The sequence below is a fragment of the Lolium perenne genome, chromosome 5 (genome assembly GCF_019359855.2).
Source record: "Lolium perenne isolate Kyuss_39 chromosome 5, Kyuss_2.0, whole genome shotgun sequence".
Taxonomy (NCBI): domain Eukaryota; kingdom Viridiplantae; phylum Streptophyta; class Magnoliopsida; order Poales; family Poaceae; genus Lolium; species Lolium perenne.
The window spans coordinates 127,373,673-127,393,060 of NC_067248.2; the positions used below are offsets into that span (position 1 = coordinate 127,373,673).

The 19,388-nt window shown below is 43.2% G+C and overlaps 1 pseudogene; it reads right to left on the bottom strand.

Annotated features, from left to right (window-relative positions):
- Window positions 1-8,563: 8,563 nt before the first annotated feature.
- LOC127299867 (serine/threonine protein phosphatase 2A 59 kDa regulatory subunit B' gamma isoform-like) lies at window positions 8,564-9,937 on the bottom strand (annotated as a pseudogene).
- Between the last annotated feature and the right edge of the window lie 9,451 nt (window positions 9,938-19,388).

Below are 19,388 nucleotides of genomic sequence, written 5' to 3' on the forward strand. Positions count from 1 at the left end.
ACTTTACGTGTACTCTAAACTTCTAGAAAGACAAGACATGTACTTTCTAAACCAGATGTCTCGTCCTTCCAGACGCTACTGCTTGTACTTCCCAGCAGACATTTTAATTACCGACAAGCTTGATATGGAAGGAGAACCAGTCTAATATTCTGACTACCAACTTGAACTTCCCCGGACAACGGGTTGCACTTCACGGAATGATATACGGGTACTTCGTTGAATTTATCTAAACTCTCCATTTGTATTTATCATCTAGGCACAACTTGTACTTCTCGAAATCACTGCTTGGCGCACATAAATCACTGCGTTCTCTCCACCACACAAGGTCAATTTTTTTCCCTATATCATATGTATGTGTTTTGCATATAACGATAGTGCGAGTAAAATCTGGCAAGCAACACCTGAAGTTTCATTCGAATAAGAAAAGATGTGGAATGCCCCAGTAGCAGTTCCACGCCTCCACGCCTTTGGCCTGCTTGGCAGAAGCACTAGAGAAATGAACAACATGATCGGTTGATGACTAAGTGGCAGCAAAAATGCAGAAGACTAGCCTCTTCCTTGATATTTCCCGCACGGATCGGATGGACTTCACCACGGAGCATATATGTACTGCTTATACAATTATACCCAAAGTCTTGTACTTCTAGACACTATTGGGTGTACTTAATCTCCCGATTTTTGCCCTCTCCAAAATCAAAAACATGCACTTGCACTTCCTGCAATGGTGGGATTGAACTTATCTTCTGAACTTGCATGTACTGCCTAGCACAAGAAACAGAAAAATTCTTAGATAGCACCAAGCTGGGCACGAGTTGATGGATGGCACAACGACCTACAGCTTGCACAGGCATTCATCGGCGGCGGGAGTCCATGCCGGCATGAGCGGAATTCCAGGCAGCTGGAGCTGCAGAATTCCATGTGTGCCATGTTGAGGTGTAGAATGTATATGTACATCTTAAAAGTACACTTTCTGAAATACATATGACTTATATGCACTGCACAACGGTGATTTTTTATGCAATCCGCTGACAGACTTAGGTGCTACATATGCCTATATAACAAGAAAAAATCCAAAAGAAACAACCGGATCTTCATGCATGTTAGCGGGCCATCTGACAAAAATGTTGTTTGTCATCCCACGTTCTACTAGTTCTTAACAAGGAACAACAGCGCACACTTCAGTTAGTCAAGTTTACCGCAGACATCAATGCCATCTTGCAGGGAGGAGCTGCAGGCATGGGGAAGGAGGTTTAATCGCTACACGTTGGTAGAGAGAGGGTCGGTTGGATGGCAACTCGCTGGATTGTACACTTCCCATATCTAACATGTACACGTCCTAGCACTATAAGTTTTGCACTTCTCATCTGAATCAACCTAGACTGCAACGAACAGAACAAAATACAGAGGTTGTACAATTCTCATCTGAATCAATCTGAATCAACATGCTCTAGCCGTGTACTCTAGTTTGCACGCCCAAACTCACGTAATCAACAACTGCTTGCAGTATCTTCTGCAATCTTCTGTTATCGGGTCATTCAAAAAATAATTTACATTCAGCCTGAAATAATTGTGCTAAATCATTGCCCATTTTTGCAGACGTAGTAACCATGCGAACTGGCCTCTGCCGGCAGTAGACAACACTTCCTGTTCTGGGTGATCGGAGGGTGTATCACGTCAAGATCATCTACCTGTACTGCCCAAACAGCACTCCCCTACTGCCGATGAAAAATCATATGTACTTATTTCTGCAGAAAATCTTGAACATGAACATGGACTAAAACAGAACCTGTCAAAGAACAACACAGTAACTACGACCGACCCTATCTCTAGCTGAGTCGGGCAGTTCGTCACTGCAAAGCACGGGCGTGGTCGCCGTTGAACAGCAAAGTACACGCGTGGTCGTCGTCACCGCCGGAGGGAGCAGCGCATGGAGCCCAATCCAGAGGGGCGCAGGGCACGTGAGGTCGGGAAGGGGATGGATCGGACAGGTCGGCGATGGTGAGCAGTTCCCTGACGGGCGGTCGCAGGGGAAGATGGCGAAGCCGTGCAGAAGCGCGACGGAGGAAGCTGTGGCCGCGTCAGCGGCGAGGGAAGAAGGAGCGGCGCCTGTGGGTAGGGTTGGCGCCCGCGCAAGGGGCGGCAGCGTGTGGGTAGGGGAGCGGCGCGCGCAGCAGCGCGTGGCTCGCCGGCGGCGGGAGCTTGGCCATCAGGTAAGACGGTTGGGCGGCAGTTGTGGGGATGGTTGCGGAGGTCTGCGGCGGCGCTGATTGCGGAGGTCGGCGGCAGTTAACAGAGGAGGAGGCGGCGGCTGCGGCGGTTACCGGGGAGGCGGCGGCTGCGGAAGGAGGCGCTTGGTGGTCGGGGGATCATGGTAGGTGGGAGTGGGATGTTGGAGACGACCAGGGTGCGGGGGCATTTTTTTTGTTTGTTGGACGGTTGGAGAGCCCTTTTCCCGGATCGCGCCTCTTATACGACCGGCGGTGCTCAGAATAATATTCTGAGAAGGGATCAAGATTCCTATGGATTACAATGTACTCAACTAACGGAATTGTGTGAGACGTTTGCAGCCGTTTGCATGCTGGCCTGATTTGATAGATGTATTCTACATTGTACAATCTGAGGAAATGATAATGCAACCTGGACTGTAATGCACAAAAATCTACACTTTATAATACACATGATGCTTGCGTTTGCAACCTGGACTGTAATGCACAAAAATCTACACTTTATAATACACATGATGTTTGCGTTTGTTTCTACACTCTGAGTAACGTTCTTTAGCTTGCATAGCTACCCGTTACATGTAGAACAAATTTCTTTCTAGTGGACAAGAACTCACGAGACCAATTCAGATGCAGCAAACAACTATACAGGAGATTTTGCAAAGTGTATTGCTTCAAAATACAGTTCCAAAATATAGATGAGACTTGTGTTTCTTTTTCCACTCTGTGTATGGTTTGCTCTTTAAGTGTTACATCTAAGAGGTCGTTTGGTATCCATCATTTGGGCCTGGAATTCTGGAATTCATTTTGGAATTCCATAGGTGGGCTGTTTGGTTGTCACAGAATTGGGTCATCATTTCATTTAGGAAATCCAGCAAAATGACACCATGGGTAAACACAATTCCAAGCTGAGACCTGTCATTTGCAATTCTTGTGGAAGCCATTTACAAATTCAATATTGAATTATATTGTCATTTGCAATTCCTGTGACAACCAAACAAGTGTCCATTTCTGGAATTACAATGTAAATGAAATGAATGCATGTATTCATTTCAAAATGCTACAAATGAAATGAAAGCCTGGCTTCCAAACGACTCCTAATAGAAAAATGCATGGTATTACAGCTGAAATTTCATTCGAAACTACAAACATAGCTGGCGTTGGTTTTGGCATGTTGCTGGGTTGGTACTTTAACTTATACTATAGCTCATGCTACAGATGGAAACGCCTGCCATTTGTCCTCAAACCTAATTGTAATGGCCAGACGTGAAACTGAAAGCATCTATACTAAAATGGCCAGACGTAAAACTTTAATTAACTTCTTCATAGCAAGTGAAGGTAACCTGTAGCTCAATTTTACAAGACTAAAACTGAAACTATCTATACTTTTAAGAACTAGTCCTATCGAACTCATAGTTAGTTAGTAATTTGTCTAGGACTTGCGTGCCTGTATTTGAAATGACATGGACTTGTATTTGTATACTGAGTTTAGACACTTGCAAAACTGACAACAAGATAATACAGAAGAATGTTTCCCAGTTCAAAAAATACAAAAACGACTACACTTGCAAGAAGAATAGTACAATACTGTGCAAAATGACTATGCTTGCAAGCAAAGAGCATGTCATTACACTCGGAACTGCGTTTGAAATTTCAGTGATGGCTGGTGTTCAACGTTCGTTTTGGCATGCGATTGAGACTGCTTGCTCCCTCTCCATCTCCGGTTGGGCAGCAGCAGAGGTGCTGGCCCCGGGCCGCCGCCTTCCCCCGCACTCTGGTGCTGCCAGCCCGCACTTCCGTTGCCTCCTGCCCTTTGCACGCAATCTGACAAAGTGCATATCGTTGTCGGAGAGGGAGCTGCAGCCAGGGTCGTCCGGGTCGATGTCGGCGCCAGGAACGCGAGTGGGAGCTGGTGTCCAACGGTGCTCTTCCGTGGCTGGAACAGTGACTCCTCATCGAGCTCCTACCCGTTAGGCTGTTGCCGAGTTTGACGGTGGTGCCGACCGCGACCGTGAGCATCCACGGCGCGCCGTTGCCCACGGAGCTAATGGCCGGCGCGGCATTGCCGGCCGCGGCGCTGACGAAGATGTCGCGCTCCATGGCCTTGTACGTGGCGATGTCGATGAAGTCGTAGTTGAACTGCTTGTCGTTGGACGCGTTGATGGAGAAGGAGATCACGTTGACGTCGTCTTTCACTGCGGCGTCCAGCCGGACACGATGTCCATCATGGACAACACGCGCAATGGTTGGACGGTGGTGCGGATCACGTGGTCCGTGGTATCGGCCGCGACAGTAAGCATCGACGGCGTGTTGTTGCCCACGGAGCTGATGGTCGGCGCGGCATTGCCGGCCGTGGCGCTGACAAAGAACTGCACTACATGGCCTTGTACGTGGCGATGTCGATGAAGTCGTAGTTGAACTGCACGTCGTGGAACACGTCGATGGAGAAGGAGATCACGCTCACGCCGTCCTTCACTGCGCCGTCCAGTCCTTCTCCTGCACCTGCCGCCACATTGAAAGATTTGAGCTCTCCTCCTAAAATGTATTTTGATCGCAAGCATTAACAAAAATGAGAGGGGTGGGAGTACGTGATGATCATATCATCTGGGAGCTTGCCGAACATGTCTCCCTCGACAGCACACCCAGATGGGTATATCGCCACGGTCGTCTATCCTTCTGCATCCTAATTCTTCTTCCTCTTGTGACCATGCATTGGACTAGCACCAGCGGTAGCTAAATGGAGCTGGTAGATACAAACGGTGGAGACCTCACGTTGAAATAACTGTATGTCATATGGACTAGTATTTCGGTTGGTAGAATGGTTTGGATAAACGTTTGGACTTATGAAAATACACTTTCCTTGGAACTGAAGAGTGTGTATTACAAAGTGTATTACATGTCTTGCCGTGGATTCAAAATTTGAAAAATGTGCTCCTGGCCAGCTGTGTGAGAGACGGTGTTAGCTTGATCAGTTTGTAGATTGTGCTCTCGATTGTATATCCGGTGTAATATGCAGTAGATCGGACGGCTGCTGGGGTGTGCATAGCTAGCCACCATGGTAGCCCACTATTTTGGATATATATATATAGGACGTGGTTTTGGTACGTAACCAAACCCGGGCGCTAGCTATCATCACCGTCCATATGCTTTGGGATTGGTACTTCTTTTCTCTCACTAGTTTGTAGTGTGAGCCATGAAAATGGAGTGAAAAGGGGATTTCTCTCTCCTAGTTTTTGTCACGTGGACCACTGGTGTGCAGGATTTTGAATCATGTTTCTGTTTTAGTGTACATTGTGACCTGAGCATCCATTTTGAATCCGAATTCAACCTATTTCTATAGCGTTGTGCAGGTCAATGGGCCATAGACGTGCAGTGATTTCAAACCAGAGCGTTACAGATCAGTAGTATCTAGCAGACGGATCCATTGCCTATTCCGGTAATTTATCGTTCAAACTAGCCTGCGTTCTCAGGTTGTATCTGACTGGTATTGATAGCTCGGGTCGGTACTTCAAACATTATGATTCCGGCTAACCCATGCTCTTGTGATGACCACTCATCTTTCATCCTGGACGAAGACAGGATAAAATCGTGTCATGTCCACTGACCAACAACCGAAAGTATGTGCTAATGCACAGACCAATTAATCACCTCATTTAGTTCTTTTGTATGCGCTTGTTCTTGTGGGTGGCTCTGATTAAATTCAGTATGGTATGCGAGGCCCAAGAAGCAAGTGTCCTGCCTCATACGTTAATTTGTGTGCCGTTCGTACAATTTTAACGTAAATGCGTACGAGTTTTACGACACTGGAATTGGAGTTTGTAATATGAGGCAGAAAGCACGTGAACTCTAGTGGATATAAATCACTTCAAAACTACCTACTAATTTCATGTTCCCATGTAGTTACCGTAATACATTTTGTGTACACTTCAAGTGACTCAAAACATAACCAACTTCCAAACTTCAAGTGACTCAAAAATATAGCACCAATCGTCGATTTAAGCCGCACCTTCATATATACTTCTATCGGTACCTCGAGTATAATGCACATGATACATCAATACAACAAATCTTAAAAAGCACCTAGTTTCGATATATGTTGCACCTCATTAAGAGAGCATTATGTACCTTGGATATAGGATTTTGTGCTTACGGGGTTAGGATTTTCAGTTATATTAGTGCACCAATATGCTCTTAAAAATCACACCGAGGGTAGATATATTTCGTACATCGCCAATATGGCATTCAGTACCTCGAGCACAAGGCAAACCGATACATCAGTGCGATAATCTAACAAAAGTGCCTAACTCTGATATATACCGCACCTACGCAAGAGAGCATCGAGTACCTTGGATTTAGGGTACTATGGTTTTATATAGGGTTGTATTATAGGGATTAGGGTGCCTCGACTAGTACTCATCCGGTACCCGATGGTAAAGAGAATCGGTACCGATAATTCAATTGTAACAAACCTTGGTTAATGTATGTGATGTACTAGTCTAAACTAAGCACCAACCACCGTTTTAAGCCGCACCTTCATATATGCTTCTATCGGTACCTCGACATCAATACAACAAATCTTAAAAGGCACCTAGTTTCAATATATGTCGCACCTCCACAAGAGAGCATCGAGTACCGACGATTCAATTATAACGCACCTAGTTTCAATATATTGTTGATTAAAGCCGAACATTCATATATACTTCTATCGACACCTTGGTTATTTTCAGTTATATTAGAATTCGGTACTTAGGGTTTAGGGTTTTGAATTTTTCTTCAAGCACCTTGATTAGGTATATGTCGTACCTCACTAATATATAATTCGGTACTTACGATGCGGAGATATGAAATATTATACAAGCACCTACATTGAGGTAAGCCGTACCTTCATTATATGGCTATCGGTACTCGTACAACAGCACCTAGTTTAGGTAACTCTACTAACAGATCATTCAGTACTTAGGATTTAGGATTTTGAATTGCTCTACAAGCACCTTGATTAGGTATATGTCGTACCCCGCTAGTTGTTCGGCACCACAAATTAGTTGTTCAAGCACCCTTCAAAAAAAAAATCCGGCACCAAAACTGCCTAAGAGCATCTCTAACAGAACCCGAAAAAGTGGTTTTCAGTCTTCCGAAAACGATAGTTCATTCGAATTTGGCAGTGGCGCAGATTAGAAACCGTAAAAATGGAACTGAAAAGCGGAATTTGAAATGGCGCGGGTAATTATGCGATGATCATAGTTCGACATCAAATTGATGCTCCGATTGAGCATCAAAACATACATTGTTCGACAAATTAAAGCTACATTACTGGTACACCGACACCGAGGGTAGGTATATGTCGTACATCGCCAATATGGTATCAACACCACAACTTAAATGTTGAAGTACCTCATCTAAAAGTACTTCCGATCCAGGTTGAAATAGCAAAGTACCTAATAAACTAATAATCACACATGCAAATCGGATGTCACATGTCATTTTATATATCAAGCAAATTATTCAGCATCGGAATTTTAATATTCTAGCACCCTCCTAACAATTAATACATCAATCACTTTGGTTAAATCGTTATCTACGATATCGCATATCATTCATATGTCGATCTAATTATTTAGCACCACAACTTAAAAATTGAAGTACCACATCTAAAAATACATCCCACCTAGGTTAAAATACCAAAGTACCTAATAGAATAATAATCACACTTGCAAATCGGATGTCACATGTCTTTTTATATGTCAAGAAAATTATTGAGCACCAGAATTTTAATATTTTAGCACCCTCCCAACAAATGCATCAAGCACCTCGGTTGAAACAGTAAAGTGCATAGAACTTAAGTAAATCGTTATCTGCGATATCACATGTCATTCATATGCTGATCTAATTATTCAGCACCACAACTTAAAAATTGAAGTACCCCATCTAAAAATAAATCCGACCTAGGTTGTATTAGACTTCAGCACAACAGAAAATGAACGAGAGAAAAAAAGAAGCAATCTTCCTTCACAAATTGACACAAGAAGCTGAACCTGTACTTTTGAGCATCACAAACTTCAGTATTTCTCCTTTGAGAGGGAAAATTAAAATCTAAACCGAGAACTAGAGCAGGTATTGCGGTGATAGATTTGTCCACACGAAAACCCATCACAGAGACAATAAGATGCATCTACCAGGAGGACGAGGTATGTAGCTAGCATCCACCCAATTGTATAAGCATGGTCAAAAGTGAAGCACCCACACCGGATCTCCTCTAAGATGATTTTTGCCCAAAACTTCAGGCACCAGCATTTATATAAAACATGGTAAGCACCATTCACAATTCACAAAGATGCGAAGTAAAAATGCAGAAAAAGAAAATGCATTGACAAGAAAACTGTCTCTTCTTTTCTCACGAACTGGACAGGAGGAAAAATTGTGACGCAATACAACTATACGCGTATCCCCCTCCAGTACATATCCAAAATTTGCTCGTACAGAAATTGCAATAGCGCTCTTTTCACATACTCTGAAGAAATTAAAAACGAACTAAGCCAATCCGGAAACTGGGAGCTGCAGCTGGTGGAGCAGCGCGCAATCCGGTTGTGTATGGGTACAGCGATGGCGTCGAACTGGAGCTGCTCGAGCGCCTCCACGATCTCCTCCAGCTCGTCGATGAGCAGCACCTCCTTCTGGCGGTTGGTGACCGGCCACCGCCGGAGAACCCATCTACGACGGCGCAGGCGAGCCCGGGGTGCTTGTGCAGGAACGGCAGCACGCAGTAGACGAGCTACGGTGGTAGGCGTGGAGCCACCGGTACGGTGCAGCGGCAGCAATACCCGCATCGGGAACCCCGGTGCTCCTCCTTGAGCGGCACCATGAAGCCGTTGATGATGCTCCCGCATATCTCCAGCACCTCGCAGACGCCGGCGGCGCCAACGACCGCGGAGCGCGGAGGAGGAGGACAGCGACGAGGCCTCGTTGGTGAATCGGAGGAGGGCATGAAGGCGCGCTCCAGGGTGAGCTTGGAGAGTGCCAGGAGGGCGGTGAGGAAGCGCCGGTCGACGTGCGCGCGGAGGGACTGAGCGTCGGTGGCGGCGACGGCCGCGAGGAGCACATCGTAGACCGAGCCGAGGTGCGGGCAGGAGCAGCAACGCCGCAGCGGCTCCTCTGCGTCGGCGCCCGCCTCGGCGAGAGGGCACCCGGAGGACGGCGGCGGCATCGCGTGGAACAGGTTCGCTGCGACCATCTTCACCAGCGCCGCCATGACCCGGTGGTCCAGCCCCACACAGCGGCGTGTACTTGGCGAGGTGGGCGCGCTTGAGCTCCCACACGACCGCGCCCTTGCACCGACGGCTACGTCGGAGAAGGTGGGGACGCGACAGCAGGAGTCGATCTTTTCGATGAGGCTTTCGGCCTCGGGCTCCGGCGACGGCGGCGGGATCTTGACCGCGGCGGCGGAAGACGAACACGGGGCTGGGCGCGGGAAGACGAACACCGTGAGCATGATCTCGCCCAGCTCGGCGGGGCTGAAGCGATGGTCGCCGGCGGTGTGGAATCCCTCCTCCACCTGCTGGTGCATCTTGTGGTCCTTGAGGCTCACCGGCCGCAGCATCTCCCTGGCCATGCGCTCGAAGAATGGAAACAGGGTGCCTCCTTTTTTGCCGCTCTCGATAAAGCACAGTAGGGAAAAGTAAAGATGGGATGGAGAGAAAAGGTCTGTACGACCGTGGTACACATGCAAGCTGAAAGAATCTGCATGTTGACTGTGGTAGAACCGACGAGCACAACGGCTCTCTGCACAGAGCGACCAGGGCGTGGACAGAGTGGCCTGCTGGCCTGACGCTGTCGTCGCCTGCAGGACATCGATCCACTAAATCGGCAGATGCTAATTTGGAAATGATTCCCCTATTCTTCCCATACTCTTAGCACAGATCTTGGCACTCATATGAACGGCAACCATAGCTAGCACCGGGGTAAGGTTACGTACCAAAACTTTTGTCTATATATATATATATATATAGGTCTGCTATTCTCGAACCGGTTCGAGAATAACTATTCTCGAACCCTTTCTGAACTTCCGGGTCTTTTCCTAGTGAACTTCTCGACGGAATACCAGAATTGCATGTTCGTGCGGACAGTATTTTCATGATGATTTTCAAACCGCTTATCGGATTGATACGTATAATATACCGTTGGATTCGTACGGAAATTTCGCAACTTTTTCATGTTCATTGTTTCCCCAAATTCTGTATTTTTTAAAAGTAATTTTAAATATACAAAACAACGTTTTCGCGGATTTCTCTATTTTCGTGCAGTTTTGGGGTTCTAGTTTTCAAACAGTTTATCGGATTGATGCGTATGATATACCATTGGAAAGCTATTGACTAGGCGCACCTTTTTCATGTACAACATGTTTCCAAATTCTCTTTGTCTTAAGAGCAGATTTGAAAATATGCGATTCCGCTTTTTTAACTTCTCGGTTTTTCATACTGTTTTTTGGGTCTTATTTCCGAACCACTTGTCGGAATGTTGCAAATAATATTGCGTTGGAAAGATATTGACTAGGCGCACCTTTTTCATGTTGAAGGTTTTTTCATATTCTAAACTGTTTAAATTTAATTTTCGAAATACGCAAAAGCGAAGATAACGCCGACACAAGAACATTTTGAAATTGGCTCATCTAGATTAATTACGTGTGTCATTGCAGGGTGTTAGAGTATTAATAGAGTTATATTAGTGCTAATTGTATGTAGCGCCGGTCAATTTGCGGAATAAGAGGTCGTACGGACGATTTCTATACGTATGATTTCCGCCCAAAAAAAATAGAGTACATGGAGTTGCTTGATTATGGAAGTGAACCTCCGGATATCTGTTAGTGAACTTCCAATCATGGTATAGAAGTTACATAGATGCTCAAAATGAACTTCCGACATGTTCAAAGTGAACTTTCGTGCTCGGAACAAAGTGAAGTTTGACAAAAGCAAATTTCCGGCATGTTCATGGTGAACTTCCTCCGCTTACAAAGGTAAGATTGACAAAAATAAATTTCCAGCTTGTTTAAAGTGAACTATGGCTTGGTAGAAAATGAACTTCCACTTTTTCAGAGAAGTGTACAACGCATAAATATATTAACTTCCACTTTGGTAGAATTGTACAACCAAAAAAAAAACTACAGGCGGAGTGAATTTCATCTTGGAGACGAAGTGAACATATACAAGATAAAAATGTAAACAATTGTAGTTTCTGAACTTGAGATGCTACCAGATATTCAATGACTACAGATTACAATTCAGAATAACTCTGCCGAGGCATGTCTCTAAACTTCACACATGCTGGTCTCTTTCTGAACTCCACGACTCTATTTATCTGAACTTCACAACCAACTGTGTTCCACAGAGTAGGTGTCGTGCACCTTTATAAGCTAGAGTGGAGAAATCACAGCAAGCCATTAACCTATTTTTATCCCTACAATTTGCAATACATCGCCCCAAAACAAGCTAAGACATGTATTAATTGCAGAACTAAGAATCGACGGTTCAGAGGACATGCATGTGAATCAGCGGCTAAACATCAGCGTATTGTAGTTTTACGCCCCGGCGGCACGCACAGGACTGTCAGGGTATGCGCGTGTGGACTTCCCGGCTACGCACAACGGACTGCCGAGGGAGGCACAATGAACTCTTGTGGTGCTCTACTTGCAGTTAGGGCTGTAGAACAATATCACATTGGAATCTGTAACAAGAATTACTTCTAATTAGCAATTGCTAGCACTGAAAAATAGTAAAAATGATAGATAAGAGACACGCGGCAATAATAAAAATGGCCATTCATCAGTTCTCAAAATACCACATGCATGGCTATATTTTTTGTTTACAAAGAGGGATCAATACCAGACTTGAAAATAGAATAGGAACAGATGGTACTGCACTGCAAACTCCCCAAAATCACGCAGCGGACAGCCGAAGAGGCACAGTTAACATACCTAAAGATATAACTTCACATGCTCACTGCGGAGAGCGGCGTGAACTACCGCAGCGGGGCATGTGAACTCCTGTGGCGGCGCTTGTCCCGTGTCGGCTGTGGCTATGCGGGAGAGCCGGAGTTCATGGTGACACTGCCAGGAGTACACGCATGAACTAGCAGCAGTTATTTTGCATAAAAAATGGTTGTCTATAGGTAATGAACTATACTAAAGGAACAAACTCGATAAGTTAGGATATTGGCATAGCTACTGAACCATCTAATGTTATTTATGCACCTGTAAAATGCATATCTTTCAGCTACCAAAAAAAGGTTGATAAATGCTACAGAAAATTAGCTAAGGCATCATCCGTTTCCTGAATTTCAAACTTCCTTTTTTTTGTCAGGAATCATAACAAGTCAACTGCCACTCTACTTGACAAAAAATCATCCAGAATCAGCGTTTACTGTCTTTCATAAATTGGAGGTTGCAACATAAAAATACTTCACACTTCATATGTTTCAAATGGTGAATAAATCTAAATGAAATTCGGTTATATATATATATATATATATATATATATATATATTGTCTAGCATAATAATAGTTTGTAAGAGCAAGCTACTTTGCACAGATTATCACCGCTTCCAGAATAAATGAGATTTCCATTTTCATCAACAAATGCTACTGTGTTGACCTCGGACTGAAATATAAAATAATTCAGAGTGGAAGCAAGCAAGGATTCTATTATACTGAATTATTTTTACAATTTCTGAAACAAACTTCAGTTTTTATGCCTAGCGAACTTCATTTTATTTGCAAAGTGAACTTCACTTTTAGACCTAATGAACTCACGTGATCTTTAAGTTTGTTTCATAGATGAATAAAATGAAATTTCTCAATCTATATATAATGCACTTTCATCTATGAAACAAATAATGACTTTAGTTTGTTTCATGGATGAATAAAATGAACTTTTACACCTAATGAACTCACTGTGATCCTATGTTACTCTGAGACGGCGACGCCATCACGAGCATGCATCCTCTTGCAGTTCAGAACCCATCCTCATACAGGTTCAGATGTGAACTGCACAAGTGTCAGATGTGAACTGTATCAGAATCACTAGATAGAGATGGCATCCTGGTCATGGTAAACCTGCCAATAATTAATAAGCATAGAACAACTTTTTCAACAATGTTAGACTGTAAGTCATTATGCTTTTAAAAAGTGCCAATAAAATCCAACTTACTATGAAGAACTAGATAGTCAAATAACCAAGGCAATACGTGAAATAGGAAAACTGAACTTCTGAAGATATATGAATCTAACTCCACACAAAATAGAAGCGAACATATTAGACGAACTACTGAAAGAAAACATTAACATATCTGAATATTGTAGCTGTGTTGCATCAATCATAAAGATAAATATTATCATTCACTATATTAAAACAAATAAGTGTAACTATAATATTCGAATTGTTTACTTGCATATATGCAGTAAGATTAGATAATCAAATGTCTCAAAAGGGACATGCCATGGACATGTGTTCCAAATATGGAGATTGAATCTAGAGTTAACATCCGCTATAGTTGCATGCAAGTATGCCTGCATATAATTGAAAATAAAGTGACTAACTATCATCAAAAAAACAAAAGGTAATGATAAGGAAAAAACACAAGGAATCTAGTAGCAACCATCCTACTCCGAATCATCCAGTGAACTCGCACAAATGTAAAACAAGCAGTATTGATTCTTTGGAAAATGATACAGAAAACAAAGGCAGCTTCTAAGTAATAGTCTTAGAAGCTGAGATATTAAATGATAAAATACATCATCCTAGTTCTTATACAAAAGAAAAATGTCAAGTAATTTATATGGACCAGCATTTTAACAAGAGTGAACTTCTCTGCTATTCTAAAGCCAACTTTTTGTAAATTAGGAGTGTCAACTGTCAACATAGACAGGTATATTTCGGTGGAAAATTACTCCAGAAATATAGTTCTCCTAATAAGCATACAAGCATTTTTTTTATGAAGTGAACTTCGGCTTTTCAGTAAACAAACCTCTATTGCTTGACAAGTGGACTTTATTTTTCACATTAAATCAGACTTCTCTTGCAAGTCAAATTGAATTGTTTCGACCAAAATATGTATACTAAAAAGATAAACTTCCTTTCACGTAGACAAATGTGCACTTCCAGGAAATTACAATGCGAACTTGCCGATAAAATGGACAAGGCTAAATCCCAGAGAAAAAAGAGGTGAACTTCAAGCATGATTGTAAAACAAACATCAACAAATTCATGAACTTCACATTCATGTCTATCTGAGCGTCACATTTATCCATTTGTGAACTTCAAAATTCAGTTAACAAAAAATTTCAAATCGGAAAGACCAATTTACCTAGCAGGAATATCTAAACTGAAGTAGCAGGGAGATGTGAAATTTACCAATTAGGAGATGTGAACTCCACATATTAGAAGAAGTGAACTTACCAATAGAGCTCGTTGGAGGGGTCGCAAGAGAGGTTTCACAAATGTAGTCTCATGATCTTGGCCAAATAGGGAGTTCACACTATTATCAGGAAAGTACAAAACGCGATGGTATGAATGGTAGAATGTAACATAAATTAACTAAGAAAGGAACTTCTCTATGTACATGTAGTGAACTTATCTTAATGCTTACTTGCTTCCATGGCATGGCACATTGGTTGCATCCGAAATGATAAGACTTTGAATCTAAATTAATAAATATTCAAAAGAGTGTTATGGTCATGACCTTGAACTGAATTTCAGAACAAACATTGGACAGAACTTCAGAAGAATATAAAACTAAACCTCTGGAAAACACATGGTCATGACCTTGAACTGGATTTCAGAAGAAACACTAAATAGAACTTCGTCAGAATACAAAACTGAACCTCTGGAAAGCAGTACTCTTGTTTCTACATAGCAAACTCAGCAGCTTACTGAGTAAAGGTTTTACTAGCTATAAGCAAACTGGAGTTCTAACTTTTAATACAGAGAACCACGAAAGTATGAAGAGTGAACTACCATTTTCCCTGTTTTCACATGATCCAGAACTGCCATTTTGTCGAACCTAATATGAACTTCAAAAGAGTCAAGAACTGAACCTTAGAAAGGCACTAATATGAACTTCAAAAGATGTGTGACATACAGGGCCATGGCATGGTAGGTTGAAAAAGGCATCAGCACCCAGGAGACGCCTTTCCGTTGCTTCCTCTTTGTCACTCAAACCATTGCCTCAAGGAAATGCTCCAGCTCAGGCTCCTCTAGACACGCCGGCTTTTAAAAATTCCAAACTTTTAAAATATCTCCATGCTTATTAATAAAAGTTAGCAGCTACCAACCAACCAGCAAATCAATAAAATGTTTTCAAGTTTAAATAATAACTCCTACAGTTCACAGTGAACTTCTGTTCCCTGCTTTATTACAGCGAGGTTTTTTGGGGCGGACGAATTTAACTTCCTGATAAGAATTAATGAACTTACCGCACAGGGAAAAGTGAACTTTCAATGCTAATGTAAATCCTCGCTCTCAGACATGACGTAGCCATCAGAGGTAGAGAGACGTATAATCAATTAGACAGATGTAGCATGCTCAGTTGCTGAACTTAGATCAAGTGGATTTCCTATTACAAACACTTACATCAGTGCTGCAATTTTGTGATTACACATTTTTAAACTCCCAGGTCAAGTACACAAATTCTACTAAGAGATGCTAAAATATCACTTGCAGTTTAAGAGAACATGTGAACTTCAGATGCAACCAATGGAGTCTAGCAGAATGATGCTGCCTGACAGACTAACATTCTGAGCAAGGTGGTTGACGTACAGTGGCCAACATCGGCAGTCGGCACTACATAGGAGCAGTATTGAGGAGCACCATCTGAACTCCTTTTAAACAACAAAATAATTCACCCATGATATCCGAGCACTGCTCAATTTCTCACATCAACTGAACTTCACAAGTTCATCATCTGAATTTCATGCTTTGAAGACAGTAAACTACATAGTTCATCTGGTAAGAGGAATAAAGGAAGGGGCGGTGTTGCTGGTTACCAGGGCGCTGTGCTGACGTAGAAGCGACAATAGAGAGGCGGGCACTGCTATTGTGTGCATGGCGTGACAGCGTTGGTCCATGGCCGAAGGAAGGTTATACTATTGATTTGTGGGCGAGCGCGGAGCAGCAGTACACTGAGCCAGCGCTGACTGCAAGGAAATTATTTAGATGAGTTAAGGTATGTACTCTAAGGACATTCACCACTAAATAATCAGCAGTAGTCCTGTAGGCAGACCTACGACAACAGAAAAAACAATTATGGGAGAGAATCAATTAGAGAGAGTACGGTAGCATGCTGTAGAATGTACACCATCGACTAATTAGTATGTAAAATCACGGAGACAACAAAAACAAGATTGAACCTAACCACATCAAGAACTACCAGCGCGCTAGTGAGATAGCAGGAGTAAAAATCGAGTCTCTTGCGCACTACCTGAACGAGAACTCGTTTATGCTGCGCGGGAGGCACTGATGCCGTGTGCTGCCGGTGAACTACCATCCGTCGGGCCGACGGACTGCCACGCGCGGCGCTTGAGATCGCAATTTCGCAACTGCGTTGGTGGACTCCCACATCCGGTCAAGCAAGTTCAAGTGGGGGATCTTCTTCCCCATCTCCGGTGGCTCCTCTGACCCGGCACCGGCCGGAATCGAGGCCATCCAAAGGCGCCGTGGTGGGAAGTGCGGTCAGGCGAAAGTAAGAGAGAGGAACACCTCCGGTAGAGCTGGCGCAGCGCCCAGGCGAGGCCTCCGGTCTGGCGCACGGGGAAGCTCTTCAGGGCGCACATGGGGATCTGGTGGGAGGTTTGCGGGACGGCACTTACGTTAGGTCTACGGGGAGGCGGGGCGGAGATCTCCGAGGCGGAGAGGGGAGGAGTTCCTTGCCGGCGCACGGCGGGAGATCGCCGGAGCGGCGCATCGGGGTTGGGGGCGATGCTAGGATGTCGGGTTGGGGAAGTGGAGAACGTGCGGGTGGCCGGAGATGTAGAGGTTCACTTACGGCTAGGGTAGCCGGTTTTTCTGGTTGGGCTCGGTTCGGGTTTAGAAGGTCTTTATTTAGGCTAGGGGTTCGAGAATAGCTATTCTAGAACCCCTCTTAAGGGGGGTTCGAGAATAGTTGGGCTATATATATATATATATATATATATATATATATATATATATATATATATATATATATATATATATATATATACTAGTGTTTCAGTAGAGACTTCCGCCTAGAATTGTAAGCTACATCCATTCACACTTGAACAATGGAGCAGCCATGAATTGCAAGTTTTGCGTGAATGGTTTCACTCAAAGTCATAACTAGTACATGGCTGCCAGTAGCCTACCCCGCGGGTGAAGCATATACGTCATACTTCGTGGTCTCTTCATGAGTTTACTAGGATCACCCCAATCTCATAGATTGCAATGTTTAACAATCGGACTCATATATGTATTTTCTTTCAATAATGCTCTGTAGGACAAAATCTTTGCTAAAATAGCCAACAGAATCACATTAAGGCATGTTGCCAACCTGCCTTACAATCATTCAGAGTTGTGCATCTTCACATAGAGAAGGTTAGAGAGAACTCTCATCAATTAAACCACTAGCTTGTGTTTCCCATGTCCTAATTCACGGGATCTCCGATCACAAAGGTAGAGTTACTACTATGGTGTAATATCTACGGGTCTCAAACTCATCTCCCTCGATGCACTTTATATCACATTACATGATAGTCCCTTCATAAAGGGATCTGCCAGGTTTTTGTCTGTTTGAATATATGTAACAGTTATTACTCCAAAGTTTCACAATTTTCTGACAGATTTGAAACGTCTCTTTACGTGCCTTGATGACTTCGCGTTATGCTTAGAATTGTTCACTTTGAAAATTATTGTTTAATTATCACAATTCAGTTGGATTATCGGAACAGGTTTTTCAAACACAGGCAAGTCCATCAAGAACTCACACATCCATTCTGATTCAAGAGTGGTTGTGTCTAAAGTAGTAAGTTTTGCTTCCATAGTTGACCACGTCAATTTGGTTTGTTTGTAAGATCTCCATGACATCGTGCCACCTCCAAAGGTAAATACATACCCACTAGTGGCGTAGAGATTATCTATGTCAGAGATCCAGTTCGAATCACTATATCCTCCAGCACAGCTTGGTGCCCCAAATAGTGAATCTCATAACTCATTGTACGACATAGGTTGTGCATGACCCTATCAAGTGCATGCCAATGATCAGTACCGAGTTTGACATGAACCTACTCAACTTGCTAACAACAAAAGAGATGTTGGGTCTAGTCGTGCTCGCTAAGCACATGAGTAAGCCAATGATTTGAGAATATCTCAATTGATCTATGGCAGTTCTCCGGTTCTTAGGAAGTGCCACACTGGGATTATAATATGTTGGAGATTTCTCAATATAGTCGAGCCGGCTTAAGATCTTCTCAACATAATGAGATTGCATTGAAGTAATCCCATTCTCGTTCTTAAGCAACTTGATGTTTAGAACCACATCAGCTTCTTCCAGATCTTTCATATCAAAGCTATTTGACAAGAAAGACCTGACCTCGTTTATTACTTTCATGTTTGTACCAAATATAAGAATATCATACACATACAAACACAGTATATATAACACCTTCGCCCCCACCATGACGTAAATGCACTTATCAGCCTCATTAATAGCAAAGCCTACAGAAGTTAAAGTTCTATCAAACTTCTCAGTCATTGCTTATGTGCATGTTTCAGGCTATATAAAGATTTCAACAACTTGCACACATTTCTTTCTTCACCTTTCACTACAAACCCATCAGGTTGATTAGTGTAGATTTCCTCTTCCAACTCTCCATTAAGGAAAATTCTCTTTACATCCATTTGATGGATGATAAGACCACAAAAGGAAGCCTTGGAAAATTGTACTTGAATGGTAGTTAGTCTAGCGACAAGCGAATAGCTGTCAAAATAATCTTCGCATTCTCTATGTGTGTAGCCTTTCGCTACAAGTGGTGCCTTGTACTTCTCAATAGTACCATCAGGTCTTAGCTTCTTCCTGAACACCCACTTACATCCCACAGGCTTAAAATCACGGGGTCGTTCTGATAGCTGCTAGGTGCCATTAGAAAGAATTGAATCCATCTCATTATGG